Here is a 21,664-nt window from a genome sequence, read left to right as displayed (position 1 = left end):
ACAGAGTCACACACGACTGAAGCGACTTAGCAGCAGCAGCAGCAGCAGCAGTAACATTTAGTGGTGTTTTGAAATAACCACATCCAGGTTTAAATAAAACAATAATAAAGCTAAAACAAAAGCAAGTTCATTAAAATCTAATCATGTCCTTCTCCTTTATGCATTAAAATGGAAGCTCTGAGTGATGCCTTTAATTATAGTCCTGATGTTTTAGTTGCTAAGCAGTTTATTTAAAGTGACAGCATCATTTTCTTATTATATAATTACTCCTACTGAATTTGTAATGTAAACAAATAAGACACTAATAATTCAGAAACAGAAGTGAAATTGATAGCACTCATCAGATAATAATCTCAATGTACTTACTACAGATTGATGATTCAGACTTAATTTAGTTTCAGAGTTAACTAATTAGAGGAAAAAGTGTCACAGGCTCACTTCTTTGGCAGGACCTGCACCTAAAGAATCTATGGTGTTAACGACAAAAAAGATTCAAGGAAAAATCAGTGTTCATACTGAAAATCAGAATCAATATGATTTTCTTATTTTCTTGAAGCCTGCATATATGATTCAGGATATCCAAGACCAATGGAAGGAAGTTAAAATGAAACAGAATTCTCATTAATTAAAGCAAATTATTGGGAGCTGATCCACAAGGAAATGGGTTCAGTTCAGTTCAGTTCAGTCGCTCAGTCGTGTCCAACTCTTTGTGACCCCATGAATCACAGCACGCCAGGCCTCCCTGTCCATTACCAACTCCCGGAGTTCACTCAGACTCATGTCCATCGAGTCCGTGATGCCATCCAGCCATCTCATCCTCGGTTGTCCCCTTCTCCTCCTGCCCCCAATCCCTCCCAGCATCAGGGTCTTTTCCAATGAGTCAACTCTTCATATGAGGTGGCCAAAGTATTGGAGCTTCACCTTTAGCATCATTCCTTCCAAAGAAATCCCAGGGTTGATCTCCTTCAGAATGCACCGGTTGGATCTCCCTGCAGTCCAAGGGACTCTCAAGAGTCTTCTACAACACCACAGCTCAAAAGCATCAATTCTTCGGCACTCAGGCTTCTTTACAGTCCAACTCTCACATCCATACATGACCACAGGAAAAACCACAGCCTTGACTAGACGGACCTTAGTCAGCAAAGTAATGTCTCTGCTTTTGAATATACTATCTAGGTTGGTCATAACTTTCCTTCCAAGGAGTAAGCGTCTTTTAATTTCATGGCTGTAGTCACCATCTGCAGTGATTTTGGAGCCCAAAACAATAAAGTCGGACACTGTTTCTACTGTTTCCTCATCTATTTCCCATGAAGTGACGGGACCAGATGCCATGATTTTCGTTTTCTCAGTGTTGATCTTTAAGCCAACTTTTTCGCTCTCCTTTTTCACTTTCATCAAGAGGCTTTTTAGTTACTCTTCACTTTCTGCCATAAGGGTGGTGTCATCTGCATATCTGAGGTTATTGATATTTCTCCTGGCAATCTTGATTCCAGCTTGTGCTTCTTCCAGTCCAGCGTTTCTCATGATGTACTCTGCATAGAAGTTAAATAAGCAGGGTGACAGTATACAGCCTTGACGTACTCCTTTTCCTATTTGGAACCAGTCTGTTGTTCCATGTCCAGTTCTAACTGTTGCTTCCTGACCTGCATACAGATTTCTCAAGAGGCAGGTTAGGTGGTCTGGTATTCCCATCTCTTTCAGAATTTTCCACAGTTTATTGTGATCCACAGAGTCAAAGGCTTTGGCATAGTCAATAAAGCAAACCCAAGTAAGATGGTAGGTGTTACAAGAGGGCATCAGAGGGCAGACACACTGAAACCATACTCACAGAAAACTAGTCAATCTAATCACACTAGGACCACCGCCTTGTCTAACTCAATGAAACCAAGCCATGCCTGCGGGGCAACCCAAGATGGGTGGGTCATGGTGGAGAGGTCTGACAGAATGTGGTCCACTGGAGAAGGGAATGGCAAGCCACTTCAGTATTCTTGCCTTGAGAACCCCATGAATAGTAGGAAAAGGCAAACTGATAGGATACCGAAAGAGGAACTCCCCAGGTCATTAGGTGCCCAATATGCTACTGGAGATCAGTGGAGAAATAACTCCAGAAAGAATGAAGGGATGGAGCCAAAGTTGTGGATGTGACTGGTGATAGAAGCAAGATCCGATGCTGTAAAGAGCAATATTGCATAGGAGCCAGGAATGTCAGGTCCATGAATCAAGGCAAATTGGAAGTGGTCAAACAAGAGATGGCAAGGATGAATATTGACATTCTAGGAATCAGCGAACTAAAATGGACTGGAATGGGTGAATTTAACTCAGATGACCACTATATCTACTACTGTGGGCAGGAATCCCTCAGAAGAAATGGAGTAGCCATCATGGTCAACAAGAGTCCAAAATTCAGTATTTGGATGCAATCTCAAAAACGACAGAATGATCTCTGTTCGTCTCCAAGGCAAACCATTCAATACCACAGTTATCCAAGTCTATGCCCCAACCAGTAATGCTGAAGAAACTAAAGTTGAACAGTTTTATGAAGACCTACAAGACCTTTTAGAACTAACACCCAAAAATGATGTCCTTTTCATTATAGGGGACTGGAATGCAAAAGTAGGAAGTCAAGAAACACCTGGAGTAACAGGAAATGGGTTACCTTATAAAAAGTATATACCCCAACAAAAAAGGTACTAAAGAAAACAGACAGAGGATGAGATGGATGGCTGGATGTCTGGATGGCATCACCGACTCAATGGACATGAGTTTAAGTGAACTCCGGGAGTTGGTGATGGACAGGGAGGCCTGGAGTGCTGTGATTCATTGGCTCGCAAAGAGTCGGACATGACTGAGCGACTGAACTGAACTAAACTGAAAGAAAACAGGTAAGAGAGACTTGGTCTCAAGATAGTTTTAAAAGTCACTTAAACTTTTAATGTTTTGTGATCTCAGATTCAGATCATAATTAATTAAATCCAATTTCACGTCTCTAGGTATTTACAGAAAAAGTATTTTCCCTAGTTTAAAATATGCTAGACATTTTCCCATGCCCTTTTAAAAATATATTATTAATAAAATCATTCTGTAAACTTCTCTGATTTAAAATAAGGTATGATCATCTTATGTCACATACTAGATTTTGTTGGTAAAATTTAGCTGTAAGACAGTCAGACCTATGATGCTGTATTATAAAATAAGAAGTTAGGAGTTTCACATATCATGCATCTTTTATATATATATAAATTTCCCTAGAGAAATTATATTGTATGCAGAACTCAGAAGGTATAATCCTTACTGAATAATCCACAGTTGAAGCTTCAAAGAGATCATCTGAATACTATATGTATACTATATGTCCCCCATCTTGCTCTAAAGATGGAACTGTGTATGCTCTAAGTGCTTACATGTACACTCAATAACCAATATCGGGTGAATAATGATTTTTAGCTGCAGAAGATGATGATGGGTGTATTTTATTTTTCGTTGTTTCTTTGGATCTCATGACAACTAAAGATGCTGTGAATTACTTAACACAAGATACAGTATCCTACTCCAGTCCAGTAACCAACATGAAAGCACCTATGTTTCCTGTGTTCCACAGAAAGTCTACTGAGAGTCTCCGATGTTCTAAGCCTCAGGTCTAGCAGACAGAAACACACACACTGAAGGTAACTTCAGAGTCAGTAATAACAAGAACTGAGCAATTGAAATTTAATATTTGGATCCAAAAACAATACAAGCGATGCCACAGTTAATAATGATTACAGTGATTATAAATTAATATATTTGTATATAAACATAGATAACCACAAACATGTATTAATTATCAGGGTTGTGAATTATGCAAGCTGAAACAGGATTTTCTTGTTCTTATATATTCAGGAATGGTTTTTTCATGGAAAAAGTAGTTTATGGTAGGTGGGACTAAATTGAGGAATTGTCAGATTCAACTAGGATGGAGCCACACTGGACATACCAGAAGCAAATATCTGGCCCTGGATAGCTCAAACCTCCCTTTATTCTTTCTCTTTCCCTATGGATAGTGCCGTTAAGATGACTAATTGTGTCATCATCTGTGGTGGGATAATTTTAAATACACTCAAGATGTTACAAGTTCTGTGTTTAACAAACACTGAGGGAATTTATCTCCACACCAAGACATTAGGACAGTCTGAATCAACTTGGAAGCTTATGCTCATGGGCAGCTGTTTTATGTCACAAAATACCAAGACCCTACAAGACAATGATGAGAACCTGAAGACCAACACTGACAAACTTGGGGTCAAGTTTGTGTTTGGAGCTTCAATCCTTCCATTTTTTCCAGTAAGACTACTCATGTGGGTTGTTATAATAATGAGGTATAGCTGAACTGGAAGAGAATTATAAGGAGCAGGGGCATAATCAATACAGTGGATTATTATCATGTGCTCTTTACATTTAGACAAATTCAAATATATGTTGCTCAGTAAAAGTAATAATAATAATAATTTAAATAATGTAGGCAATTCTGTCTACCATTTCATTCAATAAGTATATGGCCAAGAGTGAGAGGCAAGTGAAATGCATTGATCCACTGTTTCTTAATAAATCTCAATTACTTTGTGCTGAGAAATAAGAATGTCCATATGATTAAGACCAATTTTATTGAGTATTTAAAGCTAAGATTTATTATACCCAAATTTTGTCTTACACACTGACTATGGAAGATAACTTCTCTATAAAGATGCAAATTAACTATTTAAACTTAACTAAAATTTTCTCCATGAAGAAAATGTGAGAAGTTATCTGTTCCCATGATTCCAGGAATTCAGGAAGTTAGCAAAGTTTCTGAGTGTACTGAGTCAAACTCTTCTCTTTCTTCTCTATACTATGTTGGTTGAATTTTACCTAATTCCAGTAAAAGTTTAGATCTACTCCAGAATCTGACATCTACTGAAAATGACTCTGATGGCAACAGATACAAACCAGTAAGTTGTTAGCATCTTCCAGCAGGACCTGACCTGTTGTACTATACAATGGAAAGTAGACTGTAGACCTTCTGAAATGGTAAAACAATTAAGAAGAAACACAGACTTTATGGTCAGGAAGCAGTTGAGTAAATCTTTGTTAATTTAAGGTTTGTGCTACATTGAAACACTGATTTTCTTCTTCAGACATTTGAGTTCTTGTCCAAACATGTGCTTTTTATTTATTTATTTATTTTTCATTCAGAATATGGTGAGTTTCTTAGGCCCAGGGACTAATTTGCTTAGTCTTATTTGCTGACATATAATTTCTAGTGCCTGGTATATTGCAGATACTCAGTAAGTTTTTAACGAATGAACAAACAGAATCATGGATTTTAAACTGAAAAGGACACAATTTTAAAAGGGTTCTGAATAAATGGAAATCAAAGTTGTTTTCAATGCAGCAACTGTGAGTAGTCATGCATCTATACTCACCAAACACAGCAATGTACACAGGGATGATGGTATCTGAGTATGCATGTCAATGATAATGGAAACATTAACTTATTAATCACATAGAAGAAATCAATAATTTCTTTTAATTTTGAATGTAATGTCTACTAGCAGTTTATCTTAAACTTCCTCTGGACCTCACATTGCCAAATAATGCTTGAACTTAACAGAATTAACAGTATTTGCTGACCATGCACCTGGACCTTAACATGTACTTCCTTGAGACACCCCAAAGTTACTATCTTGTACTGACCCTTGATAATAAAACCTTTTTATGCACAGGTGAGGTTTTCTCTAGAAAACCTTACCCAGGGTGGAATTCTAAGTAGTAGGTTTTGAACAAAACATTTGTTTAATGAGAGTACAACAGGCATACATAGGCATCTGAGATGATGTCTCTAGTGGTTAAGAGAGCAGGCTGGGAGACACACTGCTCAGGATTAGATCCTGGATCGTCTCTCAGTGCCTTTTCAAAGAGGTCACTCGTTGAGCCTTATTTTCTTCATGTATAAAACAGGATTAATAAGAATCATTACCACAGAAAGCATTTGTGAGGATTAAATGGGGTCATCATTGTAAAATAAAGCACATGGTGTGACCTCATTCTGCCAAGAGCTGTCCAGAGTGCTTTGGTTGTATTAATTTGAATAAATACCACAGTTAATACATGTTACATGCAATTAAGGTTAGCTATTGTTAGTGATTACTGTTATTAGTTTTGACTGTATGAAATTACCAATAATTCACCATTTTGACATACAAAAACAGCAGTTTCAATGGGTTTTATCTGATATTCTATGGGCTTAAGACACATAGGTGAGTTGGTCAAGTTACTCAGTTCTGTTAAATCAGAAAATGGGATTTGTACAGCTGTCTGTACAATCAAATCCAAAATATTAATCCATTGGTAATAGTCTCTGAATATAATAGGCTGGTATTATATTGTATTTGTGTTCCTGGTCTGGTCTTCAGACAGAGGAAGTTAATTTAGGAGGACTGAAATTGGGAGAAGGAGGAACTTGAATATGCCACACTAGCATGTTTCTATACCTCTCTGATTATCACACACAACTGACTGCCCACTGGCCCACTCAAGTCTATCTTTGTCCATCTGGGGAGAAATGATAATGTCTATGGGAAATGATTCCAGGAAAATTTTGAAAAGATAAGTATCTTAAAACAAAATGCATTACATTTCTAAAAGAGCAGTCATCATCATCTTGGGGTCAGGAATGATATTCCTGGGGCATTCCTGACAAATATTACTGAACAAGCTGCTGCTATGCTCGTTTAGTACCCACTAAATAGGGTCTGAGTTTAGCCAACAGTTGGCTGATGTACAAGTGAGAAGATGCATATGTTGTGATGAGACAAATGATAGAAAAGGTTAAATTTTACAAGGTAGGAGAAAGAGAACGGGAGGCTGGGATTAAAGACTCAGGTTGTCTAAGAACTAAAGTCAGGAGAAAACTAAAAATAAATTATCTACCCTTATCTGAGCTGACACTATCTCCCCACCCTCTCCCTAATCCTCTATCCCTTTGGATCAGTGATAATGCTTTCCACACCTCTAGCTGTCCCAGTGTGCTCCTATTCTTTGGCTGGCCTAAAAATCACATTTCTCTCATACTGAGATTATCTCAAACTGCCTTTTTCTGCCTAATATGAAGTGACTGCTTTCAACTGAGCATCTGCAAAATCAATTTTCTTCACCCTTCACTTTGGAATGCATTTTTAAATATAGCTCCAGTAGCTGTTGTACTTAACATCAGTGAACTGCCCTCCAATTTCGCTTTTCCAAATAATCATTGATATCTGTAGAGATTCTTAATCCCACACTAAAAAATCTCCCGAGTTGAATGATTATTTTTTTTTTACCAAAAAAATAAATATTCTCTGTGCTTTAAACAGTTATTTAATTAACTAAGAATCCTTATTGACAGGTGGTTTGTTTTTTTTTGTTTTTGTTTTTTAATGAAATGAACAGGAGCATTTACACAGGAACTGCTGGATGCTAATCATTTAGCTGGAAAAACTATATTACCTGGCTAATGGAAACATTAGGGAAGCACAGAATAAGAACTACGTGTTGGCAATGGCAATACATCTATAGGCAGCTCCAAGTTACCAAGTAGGCTTGCATTACTACAAACATAACAGAAGCAAAAGAGTTATAACATCCTTCCGGTCTCTCTAGAATTTACCATATGATGCATTCAGGCCTATGAAAGCCAGTAAGGAGTAGCTTTGGCATTACTGAGGAATGCGCTGTTAATATAAGCCTCAAAGGCATGTTGACCAGAAAAGTGACCAATGATAGCAGTAACAATCCCCTGCATTTGTAGAATACTGTACCCACTGACCTCCTTCAGTCTTGACAACAACCCTAAGATATGGGCATTATAAATGAAGTTAAAGAGGTTAAAGGACTAGCCAAGATCATGTAAGTAATAAATGGGAGAAGCCAAATTTTATTCAATATTACTCAGTGAACTTTCATTGATTTCTCACCCTGTGCAACTCTTTGTGCTGAGCACTAGGCATACCAGAAAACAAGTCACAACGCCTGCTGCAAACAATAAGGAGTATTCATTCACAAACCTGGTGTGTTTGAGAAACCAAAAGAAATCGGGGGAGGCCAGTACCTGGCCAGTGAGAGAGCCTGGTAAAAATGAAGAAGGGATGGGTACCATCATGTAGGTTACTTCTAAGCACAGAAAGAAGTTTGGATTTTTTCAAAAAAATAAATAAACTTAATTTTTTAAAAAAGCATGTTTCTAGAGAAAGACAGATGTATGATATCTCTTAGATGTGGTGGAATCTAAAAAAAGGGTACACATAAACTTAATTACAAAACAGAAATAAATAGAGACACAGACATAGAAAACAAACTTATGATTAATGGGTAAGGAGGAGAGAAGGATACATTGGGATATTGGGACTGACATATACACACTACTATATGTAAAACAAGGACCTACTGCATAGCATAGGGAACACTGCAACACTCTGTAATGGCCTATTTGCAAAAAGAATCTGAAAGAGTGGATACATGCACATGTATAACTGATTCACTTTTCTGTTCACCTGAAATTAAGAAGTTTGGATTTTATTTTACTAAAAGTAGAAGCTAATGGTGAATTTAAAACTAGAAGTGGCATGAGATGCTTTTTATTTTGAAAGAATGGATTGGAAAAAAAAGCAAGAGTGGAAACAGACCAGTTTGAAGGTGAGAGGTGAAAGCGTTGGGATATATTTACGCTGTATAACCAAATGACTTGCTGTTAATTAAATGTGCAAGATGAAGACAAAAGGGAAATCAAGGTGACTTCTAGATTTTTGGATGGAGCAGCTGAGTCATTGATGATGCTATATCAGGATTGGAGAGACAGACAGAGTAATAGGTTTAGTGGCAACAAGGGTGAAATCAATAATTCTGTTAAGGTTTGAAATGTGGGAAAAAAATTTAAAATGCAGTGTGATAAATGCCACTGAGATAAAGCCATATACTAAATAATATGAAAAGGAAGAGAAAGATTAACTCTGTGAGAGAAGGTCAGGGAAGCCTTCACAGGGAAATGAGGTTTAGCTTGTACATTTAAAAACAGTCAAGAAATGACCAGCGAGTGAGAAGGACACTTGAGGCAGAAAGGATAGCACATGTGTAAAAGCAGAAAGTACAAAAATACTTTGTGCTGAGCTTCACCCTATTGCACCAAAGCTGTTTCTGGAGGGCAGCTTGAGGTTTCAGGACCTAGCAAGGTGGTGAGAAAAATATGAGGTGATAAGTATATGACTAATGTAAAGAACAAGCTTAAAATTACAAAGACAAGAAGAGTATTAAATGCAAGATTAAAAACCCTGCATTCCAGTCCCAACTCTGCCACTAATCAGCTGGGCAAGATACTTCATGTCTCCTGGTTTATTTCTTCATCAGAAAAATAAGAGTGTAAAATTCAGTTATTTCGAAGGTAATCTATAGATCTGGGAATCAATAAAACTGCGGTTAGTTCTCATTCAGTTCAGTTCATTTCATTTCAGTCGCTCAGTCGTGTCCGACTCTTTGCGACCCCATGAATCACAGCATGCCAGGCCTCCCTGTCCATCACCATCTCCCGGAGTTCACTCACACTCACATCCATCGAGTCAGTGATGCCATCCAGCCATCTCATCCTCGGTCGTCCCCTTCTCCTCCTGCCCCCAATCCCCCCCAGCATCAGGGTCTTTTCCAATGAGTCAACTCTTCGCATGAGGTGGCCAAAGTACTGGAGCTTCAGCTTCAGCATCATTCCCTCCAAAGAAATCCCAGGGCTGATCTCCTTCAGAATGAACTGGTTGGATCTCCTTGCAGTCCAAGGGACTCTCAAGAGTCTTCTCCAACACCACAGTTCAAAAGCATCAATTCTTCGGTGCTCAGCCTTCTTCACAGTCCAACTCTCACATCCATACATGACTACTGGAAAAACCATAGCCTTGACTAGACGGACCTTTGTTGGCAAAGTAATGTCTCTGCTTTTCAATATGCTATCTAGGTTGGTCATAACCTTTCTTCCAAGGAGTAAGCATCTTTTAATTTCATGGCTGTAGTCACCATCTGCAGTGATTTTGGAGCCCAAAACAATAAAGTCTGACACTGTTTCCCCATCTATTTTTCATGAAGTTATGGGACTGGATGCCATGATCTTCATTTTCTGAATGCTGAGTTTTAAGCCAACTTTTTCACTCTCCACTCTCACTTTCATCGAGAGGCTTTTTAGATTCTCTTCACTTTCTGCCATAAGGGTGGTGTCATCTGCATATCTGAGGTTATTGACATTTCTCCCAGTAATCTTGATTACAGCTTGTGCTTCTTCCAGCCCAGCATTTCTCATGATGTACTCTCCATAGAAGTTAAATAAGCAGGGTGATAATATACAGCCTTGATGTACTCCTTTTCCTATTTGGAACCAGTCTGTTGTTCCATGTCCAATTCTAACTGTTGCTTCCTGACCTGCATATAGGTTTCTCAAGAGGCAGGTCAGGTGGTCTGGTATTCCCATCTCTTTCAGAATTTTTCACAGTTTATTGTGATCCACACAGTCAAAGGCTTTGGCATAGTCAATAAAGCAGAAATAGATGTTTTCCTGGAACTCTCTTGCTTTTTCCATGATCCAGCAGATGTTGGCAATTTGATCTCTGGTTCCTGTTTTTTCTAAATCCAGATTGAACATCTGGAAGTTCACGGTTCACGTGTTGCTGAAGCCTAGCTTGGAGAATTTTGAGCATTACTTTACTAGCATGTGAGATGAGTGCAACTGTGTGGTAGTTTGAGCATTCTTTGGCATTGCCTTTCTTTGGGATTGGAATGAAAACTGACCTTTTCCAGTCCTGTGGCCACTGCTGAGTTTTCCAAATTTGCTGGCATATTGAGTGCAGTACTTTCACAGCATCATCTTTCAGGATCTGAAAGAGCTCAACGGGAATTCCATCACCTCCACTAGCTTTGTTTGTAGTGATGCTTTTTGCACCTATATTAAAAATATATATTTATACATGTATACATAAAATGTTTGTTTCTATTTATACTCATACACACACAAAAATCTTTCATCTTACTTTAAAAAGGATTTGAGTCAGCCTAAAGAAATATATGACAAACCTAGCCAGCATATTAGAAAGCAGAGACATAAGCTTGCTGACCAATATCTGTATAGTCAAAGCTATGTATAGATATGAGAGTTGGACCATGAAGAAGGCTGAGCATTGAAAAAATTATGCTTTCAAAGTGCTTTGCTGGAGAAGACTCTTGAGAGTCACTTGGACTGCAAGAGATCAAACCAGTCAAGTATAGTAATCATTGGAAGGATTGATGCTGAAGCTCCAATACTTTGGCCCCCTGACACGAAAAACCAACTCATTGGAAAAGACTCTGATGCTGGGAAATATTGAGGGCAAGAGGAGAAGGGGGTGAAACAGCATGAGATGGTTGGATAGTATCACTGACAAATGGACATGAATTTGAGCAGACTCCGGGAGATGGTGAAGGACTGGGAAGCCTGGCATGCTGCACTTCATGGGGTTGCAAAGAGTCGGACATGACTAAGTGACTGAACTGAACTGATACATAAAAATAAAAGAACATTTATGTAGATATATATAAATACATATTTTTATACAGGTGCAAGAGGACTACTAATCATAGTTTTATAGATTTCCTGAACAAACATAACAAAACAGAAATAGATTCATAGATACAGAGAATAAGCTAGTGGTTTCCAGATGGGAGGAGGGAAGGGGGTGGGTGAAAAAGGTGAATGGGATTAAGAGGTACAAACTTCCAGTTATAAAATAGGTAAGTCACAGGGATACAACGAAAGGAATATAGTCAATAACACCGTAATAACTTTCTATGGTGACAGATGGTAACTAGACTCACAGTGGTAATCATTTCATAATGTATAAAAATATTGAATCACTATGTTGTAAACCTGAAAGTAATACAATATTGAAAGTCAACTATTCCTCAATAAAGAAGAAAAATACCTACTGTTGTATAATAAAGAAATTATCTTGTCTTGGTCCCTGGTCCCTGGGAGATAACCTCTAAACCTTTAGAACTTCCTGAGTGATAGGAGTAGCTTTGTTATTCATGAGTCTCTTGCATCATGCCTGATTTATACAAATGAGATAACTCAGGATGGGAGTTAATCATAGTAAAGACGACCCACAGGATTAGAGTGTTGAGGCTTTGAACCAGCCCAACCTCCAGGGAGGAGAGGGGGTATTAAAGACTGAGTTCATCCCACAACATGCAGGATACAGGATGCTTGGGGATGGTGAACGGGGATGATCCAGAGAGATGATACGGGGTGGGAGGTGGGAGGGGGGTTCATGTTTGGGAACTCATGTACACCCGTGGTGGATTCATGTCAATGTATGGCAAAACCAATACAGTATTGTAAAGTAAAATAAAGTAAAAATAAAAATTAAAAAAATAATAATAAAGACTGAGTTCAATCACATGGCCAATGATTCAATTAATCATGCCTCTGTAATAAAACCCCAACAAAAACTATGGACACCAACTCTCAGATATGCTTTGCTTTTTAAATGTAATACTGTTTATTTAATTTAAGAAACATTTCAGCATTATAAACATACCAAAAAAAAAGAGAGAGAACATTGCAGATGGTGTTTAGTACAGAAGGTTCTTGAAATTTCACTGATGCAATGGCTCTTGGCTTTGCTGATACCGAAGAGTTCTACAGCTTATTTAAGAAAACAAAGAGTTTAAACTACCACACTTCAACTAAAAAGGATCCAAAACACTTCTCATGCCAGCTGACCTCCCCTTCTCCACAGCTAAGAAGGGCAGTGGGATGTTATCTGGCTATATACAAAAACAAGACAACCTGAAGCTAGATGGATGCTCAGTGCAGTGTCCACAGGTCCAGCCCCACAGTGCATGCCCTGAGCTACGGCCCCTCCAGAATGCATAGCCTCCACAACCTCCACACCAATCAAGGACAATCAAGAGTGTATCTCAGTTCCTTTGTTCTTTTTACAAACTATAGATATGTACAGTTGAGAACTCGGGATTTCTAGCCAATGACCATAGAGTTAACACACCACCTTACAAGTTAAAAAAAAAAAAAAAAGGAAATGTGAGAAACATCTTTAAATGCCTTGTCACACCAACAGCAAAGTGCATGAAATGAGTAGAACACAAGAGCCTTTTCGTTTTAAAAATGTTTGGAAATATGTACAGCTTTGATACAGTTTTCGGGTGCTCCAGACAGCCATGGCCACTTCATGTAAACCACTGACAATTGCTAGAGCACTTTGAGAGACTACAATATGATCATGATCCAATTGGGTAATTAAACCTAATGAGGGCAACAGACACATCTTGGGGGAGAGGCTCCCTACTCTAAGGTATTCACAATAAGACAGATAACAGGTTTTTGTTCGTTTAATTCCTCCTCCTCCTCCTCTTCTTCTTCATCTTTATCTTCCTCTTTCACCTTTTCTGGGCAACTTTATCAGGACCCTTGGCGCCATCAGACTTCCCTATAGACTTATAGTCTGTGACATCCTCTCCTTCAGCTTCGTTGCCTTGTTGATGTATGGCTGCTTCTCGCTGTCACTTAAGTTATTCCACATCTTGCCCAGCTTCTTTGCCACATCTCCAATGCCAGGGTTTGTAGACTTGATCTTGGGGAGGAATTCAGAGCAGATAGTGGTCTCTTGGGGGCATTAGGGCCCTTCTTCTTCTTGCCTCCCTTAGCTAGTCCATAATCCTTCATTTCCTGATCATAGCGCACTTTATCCGCCTTTGCCATTTCATCAAATTTAGACTTCTCTTTCCTGGACATGGTCTTTCACCTCTCGGAGCATTACTTGGAAAATTCAGAAAAATTGACAGGGACCTCAGGGTTTTTCTTCGTATGTTCCTCTCTGCATGTCTGCACAAAGAAGGCATAAGCAGACATCTTGCCTTTTGGTTTCTTGGGATCACCTTTAGCCATCTTGACTGTATTGTTCACTAGTCTGAGCAGCGCAGGGCACGATGCACGGCTTAGCGCTCCACAGCCTTGCGCTACCTGCCTGGATGAGAGCTGCCTCAGCTAGCTTCCTCGTTGCTGAACACATGAAGTGATGGGGAAGGATGATGTATTCTACTTCCCTTCCAGGCATCACCCTAATTGTCTATTGGGCTGGTTCTGATTGACAACTTTTATAATAAAGCTGTAAATACAGTGCTTTCCAGAATTCTGTGAGTCATTCTAACAAATTATCAGACCTAAAAGAGTTAAAGCAACCCCTATATTTATAGCCAGTTGGTCAGAAGTGCAACTGGTCTGAGGACTTCTGAAATTGTGGCTGGTGTTAGAAGTGATGGTAATCTTTTAGGGAATTATGCCCTTAATTTGTGGAGTCCATGCTAACACTAGGTACTTGGCATCAGAATTGCACTGCAGCATAATAATAACAGAAACTAAATAAATAAAGAGCTACAGCCAAGAGGAATAGGGACATAAAAATAAAGAGATAAAAATAATGAGGTCACTACTTATATCATAAGAATGAAATCCAAGAAAGCTTTATAAGGATTTCAGAGGCAGCACAGTGTGGTGGTGAAGAACAAAGGTTTTAGCCAGACTTCAGGACTCAAATTCCACCACCACCCTTTACCATCTGGGTGACTACAGGCAAGTCGCTTAACTCTCCAAGCTCTGTAAAATGAAGATAATAATAATGCTCTACCTCAAAAAACTATTAAAAGAATTGACTCAATTCATAAAAAGTGTTTAAAGCCATTTCTGACATGTAAGAACTCAATACTCATTATTAGAATGGACCACAATGGCAGGCCACTGTCAACAAATTAAAGCACAATTTAATGAAAATTATTTTTTTAAAGAAGATATAGTCCAGATGTGAAACCCTAACAGTTTATCACAGGACTGTCCAATAAAACTTTCTGAATGACCAAAATGTTCCATATTTATCCTGTCCATTATGAAAACTTCCAGCCATATATTGCTATTGAGCATTTGAAATATGGTTGTTTTGACTAAGGAACTGAATATTTATTCTATTTAATTTTTATTTTATTTAAATTCAAATAGCCACATAGACAAATGGCTACCACATATTGGACAGTGAAGACAACTAGGGAAAATGAGAGCCCACATGCCCTTCTTTCATGAACAATATTTATAACAGTCAAGCTTCCAGCAAGGACTGCAGATGAGAATTCAAGTCCAAGTTACTGGTTAAAGGCAGGACCATGCTTCAGTGGGTATTCAAGAAAAGAACAGATTTAATATTTTGTGATATAAGTCAAGAAGCCTACCAATCAGGCATGAGCCTGGAGAAAAGCCCACTGACTTTGACATGGAGTTGGGCCAAGGTAATATTTGCGGACAAGGTTTTCTTCAGAAAACAGCCCAGAATTTATTACAATTTATAATTAGAAGATGACCCAAAGTTCTACAGACTTTATCAGGTTGTGATGAGAATTAAAAGAGAAAATGCACATAACTGTTTAGCATAATGCCCTCTACAACAAACATTCAATCAATTTTACATCATTATCAGAATTATTCTGTGCTATAAAATATGCCTGTAACTATTGCAATTGGAGATGTTAATTATCTCAATACAGTGCCCATGTAGCAACAATATTGAATTGAAAACAGTATTATTTACTGCTTAACTTAAGAAAACCTAGTGGTAAGTAAACAAGTTGACTTTCCATATAGGGTTCTTAGATTGTGACCAACTAAATGCTTACAGAACTCTGTCAAAACTGATGCTCTTTGGGTTTTGAAGTAACTAAAGTAATTAGATCAAAGAGCCATTGTTTGTGGAGGCTACTCTAAATTTGAGAAAATAAACTATATCAGCATTTAGGCAAATGTTTATCTGCCTGATCCCTATAGCAGGGATGCATGAATTTGCCTCATCCAGGAATAATATCAAGTCAATAAGATATACCTTAAGGGGGAGAATTTAAAATACATTGTATTTTGTCTCCTTTAAGATACTATCTAATCTACCAAGAAACTTACTCATGCCAATGACCTGGAATCTGGGCAGTAGTGTTATAAGTCTCACATAAGTATTAATAGCTAGGATTCTGTATCTAGAGCATAACCTATTGCTATACATAAGCCTAGGACTGATACAAGTTCAATAAAATCAAGGTTTATTCAAGGTTCCTAAGAAACTTATTCACTAACTGATGAAACTTATGTAATGTTCCCCAGTAAGACAAGAGTTGTGTCTACGAGCCACATAATCCTTAAAAACACTGTCCTGAGAAACCTAGAGTAGCAGCTTATAAAAAATGAAATTGGTCTACATCTGTATGGAATCATTTAGAGAGGTCATAAAGTATTTTTTACTAAAATCATCCTATATTTTTGTTTTTGTTTACCTCTAGCCAATAGGAGTAACAAGTAGTGAAGTGAAGTGTGAAAGTCACTCAGTCGTGTCCAACTCTTTGTGACCCCACAGACTATACAGTCCATGGAATTCTCCAGGCCAGAATAATGGAGTGGTTGGCCTTTCCCTTCTCTGGGGATCTTCCCAACCCAGGGATTGAACCCACGTCTCCGCATTGCAGGCAGATTCTTTACCAGCTGAGCCACAAGGGAAGCCCAACAACTAGACAAGGATCTAAACCTATCATGGACAGCAGTGCTGAATATTCCAAACGCAAGTGACCTTTTCCTGGGGCTTTCTATAATCAGAAACTACAACTGGGACCCAGACTCAGGTCTTCAGTTTCAAGGCAGTTGATGCTAGGAGTTTTGTCAGCATCACTCTTCTACGAGTGGCAACAAATAAACTAAGAATTATATGGTTTTCATCTCTGGTGACTTAGCTACAAAAAAAGAAACACTGATAACTTCAATGTATACTTACCACCAACTTGGAATTGCAATAACAATCAAAAAATAGTACTATGGTAGCAGAGGAGAGCTGAAATCGTTCCTTTGAGGTATCTCAAGTAATATATAATAATTTAGATAAATGTCAGTTATGGAACAGTAAAAAACACTACATGATTAAATGACATACCAGTTAGGAATATTTTAGGCTACACAGAGCTGAAAGGGTGGCTTAAATATTAGAAGCTTATTTTTCCCCACATAAGAGGAAGTCCAAATGCATGCCATTCTTGTTTCTGGTTTAGTTGACTCCAGAGTCTTTGAATTCCCTTTATATTTCCCTCATGGACACAGGTTGCCTGCTACAATTTCAACCAATAGGTCACATTCCAGCTTAAAAAAATAAAAAGGAGAAGTGGAATCTACTGAAGAGTCCATCTCTAGATCAAAAAATCTGTGTATAATCATCCAGGCCCACCATAGGCAATTGCAAGGCTTTGCCTGACAGGCCTCACAGTGGAAAGCTGCCCTCCCCACACTAGACCTGCTTATCACCAATGCACTACAATTTTCTGGAGCGAGAGTTTACCATCAAGGAAACTCACCTCTACTCCACCCATCTGAGCCAGCCATGCTCATATACATATCAGTATACACACATCTAGCCCAGGCATTTTTGCTCAGAGGTCCCCTTATCAGGGGCCTTGCCTGAGGCACTTCAGACACCTCCAGCAACCTCATTACTGGGCCTGGATTAAGGCATTTTCTCCATGGTGAGCAGTACTTTTCTACTCCTTACCCTTTTCCCCCTCCCTCTACCATAGCCCCCAGATCCATGAGAAGACAACAGCCCTCTGCTCCTCAGCAATGAAACATTTCCCCTCATCTGCACCACACGTATCTGACCCTTGTTAGGCATTGCTTCATAGGGAAAAATGGAGCACCTGGGAGCCAGTGCCACTTTTTGCCTCTTGCTTGCACTGTCACAATGAATAAAGACTTGACTGATACTTTCAGAATGGTTCATTATCCTAATTGAACACCTCAACACTTGGCAGCCTGTCACCTACATAAGAAAAAAAAATCTTCCCAGAGACCCTACAGCAGACTGCCACCATCATGGCCTTAACTGAGATACACATGGGCATTCTAAGTGAGTAGTATCTACAGCAAGAAACAGTTGGTGAACCAACCATCAGTGCTTGCCATAATTTGGAAATGAGTTCAATGGGAAAAATTAGGCTCAGGAGTTCAGAAAGAGAGAGAAGTGTGCTCTGAGCCTCAGGGAGGTCATTTCATCAGTCACTCAGTCCAGTTCAGTCACTCAGTCATGTCTAGCTCTTTGCGACTCCATGGACTGCAGCCTGTCCGACACCAACTCCCAAAGTCCACCCAAACTCATGTCCATAGAGCCAGTGATGCCTTCCAACCATCTTATCCTCTGTCATTCCCCTTCTCCTCCTACCCTCGTTCTTTCCCAACATCAGGGTCTTTTCAAATGAGTCAGCTCTTCGCATCAGGTGGCCAATGTACTGGAGTTTCAGCTTCAACATCAGTCCTTCCAATGAACACTCAGGAACCATTGCTTTTAGGATGGACTGGTTGGAACTCCTTGCAGTCCAAGGGACTCTCAAGAGTCTTCTCCAACACCACAGTTCAAAAGCATCAATTCTTCAGTGCTCAGCTTTCTTTCTAGTCCAACTCTCACATCCAACATGACTACTGGAAAAACCATAGCTTTGGCTAGATGGACCTTTGTTGGCAAAGTAATGTCTCTGCTTTTTAATATGCCAGTATTCTTGCCTGGAAAATCCTATGGATGGAGAGCCTGGTAGGCTGCAGTCCATGGGGTCATGAAGAGTCGGACATGACTGAGTGACTTCACTTTCACTTTTCACTTTCATGCATTGGAGAATGCAATTGCAACCCACTCCAGTACTCTTGCCTGGAGAATCCCAGGGACGGGAGCCTGGTGGGCTGCCATCTACAGGGTCACACAGAGTCAGACACGACTGAAGTGACTTAGCAGCAGCAGGTTGGTCATAACTTTTCTTCCAAGGAATACACATCCTTTTATTTCATGGCTGCAGTCACCATCTGCAGTGATTATGGAGCACAAAAAAATAAAGTCTGACACTGTTTCCACTGTTTCCCCATCTTTTTCCCATGAAGTGATGGGACCAGATGCCATGATCTTAGTTTTCTGAATGTTGAGCTTTAAGCCAACTTTTTTACTCTCCTCTTTCACTTTCATCAAAAGGCTCTTTAGTTCCTCTTCACTTTCTGCCATAAGGATGGTGTCATCTGCATATCTGAGGTTATTGATATTTCTCCCAGTAATCTTGATTACAGCTTGTGCTTCATCTAGCCCAGCGTTCCTCATGATGTACTCTGCATATAAGTTAAATAAGCAGGGTGACAATATACAGCCTTGACGTACTCATTTTCCTATTTGGAGCCAGTCTGTTGTTCCATGTCCAGTTCTAACTGTTGCTTCTTGACTTGCATACAGATTTCTCAAGAGGCAGGTCAGGTGGTCTGGTATTCCCCTCTCCTTCAGAATTTTCCACAGTTTATTGTGATCCACACAGTCAAAGGCTTTGGCATAGTCAATAAAGCAGAAATAGATCTTTTTCTGGAACTCTCTTGCTTTTGCAATGATCCAGCAGATCCAGATGATCCAGTGGATGATTTCATAAAGGAGATTAAACTTCGAGTGTTCTGAGTGATAGATAAGGCGATCAGAGGGCATGACAATGGACACATAGACTAAGGAAAGTTTGTTGCAGAAGAAATGAGCTCCTAGGACAGAAAAAGGAACATCCCACTGTTCTGAAAATAGGACAAACAATATTTAGATTCAAGAAACTGAACGTAATTGCCCAGCAAGGGTATGGGAAAGCCACTCTTATGGAAGAATCTTTAGCAGGTCTAGTGCTGGCAAGTAAACTAAGAAATGCCTATAAAACAATTGCTATTGTTTAGTCAAGCATGTCAGTAAACATTTAAGCCAAACATGTCAGTAAACATACATGCCAAACAAGTGCCCTTAATACATGCAGATTACACTCCTTGGAAAAATCAAGTGAAAAATTCCTTGTGCAACAAAAGGAAGAAAGCACCATCCTGCAACTAGCTCAGCTTTAACTCCCACTGAGATCCACAGGGTGTCCATTCATAAGACCAAAGCAGCATATGGCTCTGAAAATATAAGCCTCTGGTCTTACAATGAACAGAGTAATCTTAAAATTAAAACATCAAATCAAAAACAGTTCTGAATAACAACTAGTTTAAGTAAATTGCTCTTATCTTTTTGTTTGTTTTAGGCTTTATGTGTGAGAAGAGAAAAGGGAGCACTGGTCAAAGGGAAAATGTATTCAATAACAGCAGCAGATAAGATTAAAGTAAAATTTTCTTTATATTCCCTAAGAGGCATGTTTCTCCTGTTCCTTATTAATTGGCAGTGAAGGTTTAAGCAAACAGTGGTAACAAAACCAGTGAGTGGAGCTTTTTCACATAACAGGCAATTGGACACCAAAAGCTCAAGGACTAAGATCTTTCCTGCTATGTCCAAGTAAACTACACCGGAAGGAAATCTATAGTGAAAGTCCCCATTCAGGACAGTTCTCAACAGTCTCATTTAAAAACTAGATTCTTTTTCTTACCTGACCCGAATTGGTAGTTAGATATCCTGCTTATTAATCTATCCAAGTGACTATTTTTGAATATTAAAATGTGGGATTATTTCATCTTGCAATTATATTGGCAATGGAAGGAAATAACAAACTGTAAACCTACAACTGTCACCACCTTAAAAAATCACAATGAGAATCACAATGGCCCACTGCAAAAGGAGACATTTTAATTAATATGCCTCCCCGTGGCTTTGCCTTTCTTCTTGTATGCTCAGCTGGAGTAATTAGAGGAAAACCTGAGGGGTGCCTACCCCAGAAGCCTCACTCAGCCTCTCCAGCTGAGTCTCACTCTTGGCTGGCAACTGTCTCTACTGACGAAGAGACTCAGCGTGAGCTATAACGTACATCTGCTCTAGGGAATGATCCCTCCAGAGAGCCACCAGGAAGTAGCCTGTTCAAAAAGCAAAAACAATTAAAACCCTACTCACGTTAAAGAAAGAAACAAGAAACAATCATTTAAGAAAGATACCTTCCAAGCTATTACCATGTGATACAACTTCATCTTTAGAGATTTCTCCTTCTTTAACAGCTTTTTAAAGTATAGTTTACAATAGTATAACATTTACCCATTTGATGTATACAGATCAAATAATTTTAGTAAATTTACACAGTTGTAAACATCATTACACTCAAGCTTTAGAACACTTTCATCATTCCCCCAAAGTCCCCTTGTGTACATTTGCTGTCAATCCCTACTCCCAATCCCAGCTCCAGGCAACCTGCTTCTTGTCTCTATAGTTTTGCCTTTTCTAGCAATTTCCCATAAATGCAGTCACACAGTATATATTGCCATGTTAGTTTTACACTTAGCATGTTTTTGGAGTTTATCCATGTTCTTACATGTGTAATTCACTCCATTTTACTGCTGAATGGCACTTATTGCTTAGATATAACTGTTGTCTACCTATTCCCCAATTGATGGACATTTGGATTGCTTACAAATATTCCAAAAAGAGACATTACGTGTAACAAATATTTGGACACAAGTCTTTTCATATCTCTTGGGCATATTCCTACCTAAAAGGAAAATTTTTTTTGTCATTTGATAAATGTAAGTTCAACTTTGTAGGAAACTCCTAGGCAATTTTTCAAAGGAGATTGCATCATTGTCCACTTCCATCAGCAACATATG

At 38.9% G+C, this 21,664-nt stretch overlaps 1 long non-coding RNA gene and 1 pseudogene across 2 annotated transcripts in view; both read right to left on the bottom strand.

Annotated features, from left to right (window-relative positions):
• The window catches only part of LOC138424620 (uncharacterized), a 694,361-nt gene that overhangs the window by 579,277 nt on the left and 93,420 nt on the right, over positions 1-21,664 (bottom strand). The window lies entirely within an intron of this gene.
• LOC138424774 (high mobility group protein B3 pseudogene) lies at positions 13,361-13,998 on the bottom strand (annotated as a pseudogene).

Source organism: Ovis canadensis, chromosome 19 (assembly GCF_042477335.2).
Source record: "Ovis canadensis isolate MfBH-ARS-UI-01 breed Bighorn chromosome 19, ARS-UI_OviCan_v2, whole genome shotgun sequence".
Lineage (NCBI taxonomy): Eukaryota > Metazoa > Chordata > Mammalia > Artiodactyla > Bovidae > Ovis > Ovis canadensis.
The sequence above is the reverse complement of the archived record's forward strand: the minus strand, read 5'-3'. Positions and strand labels throughout refer to the sequence as shown.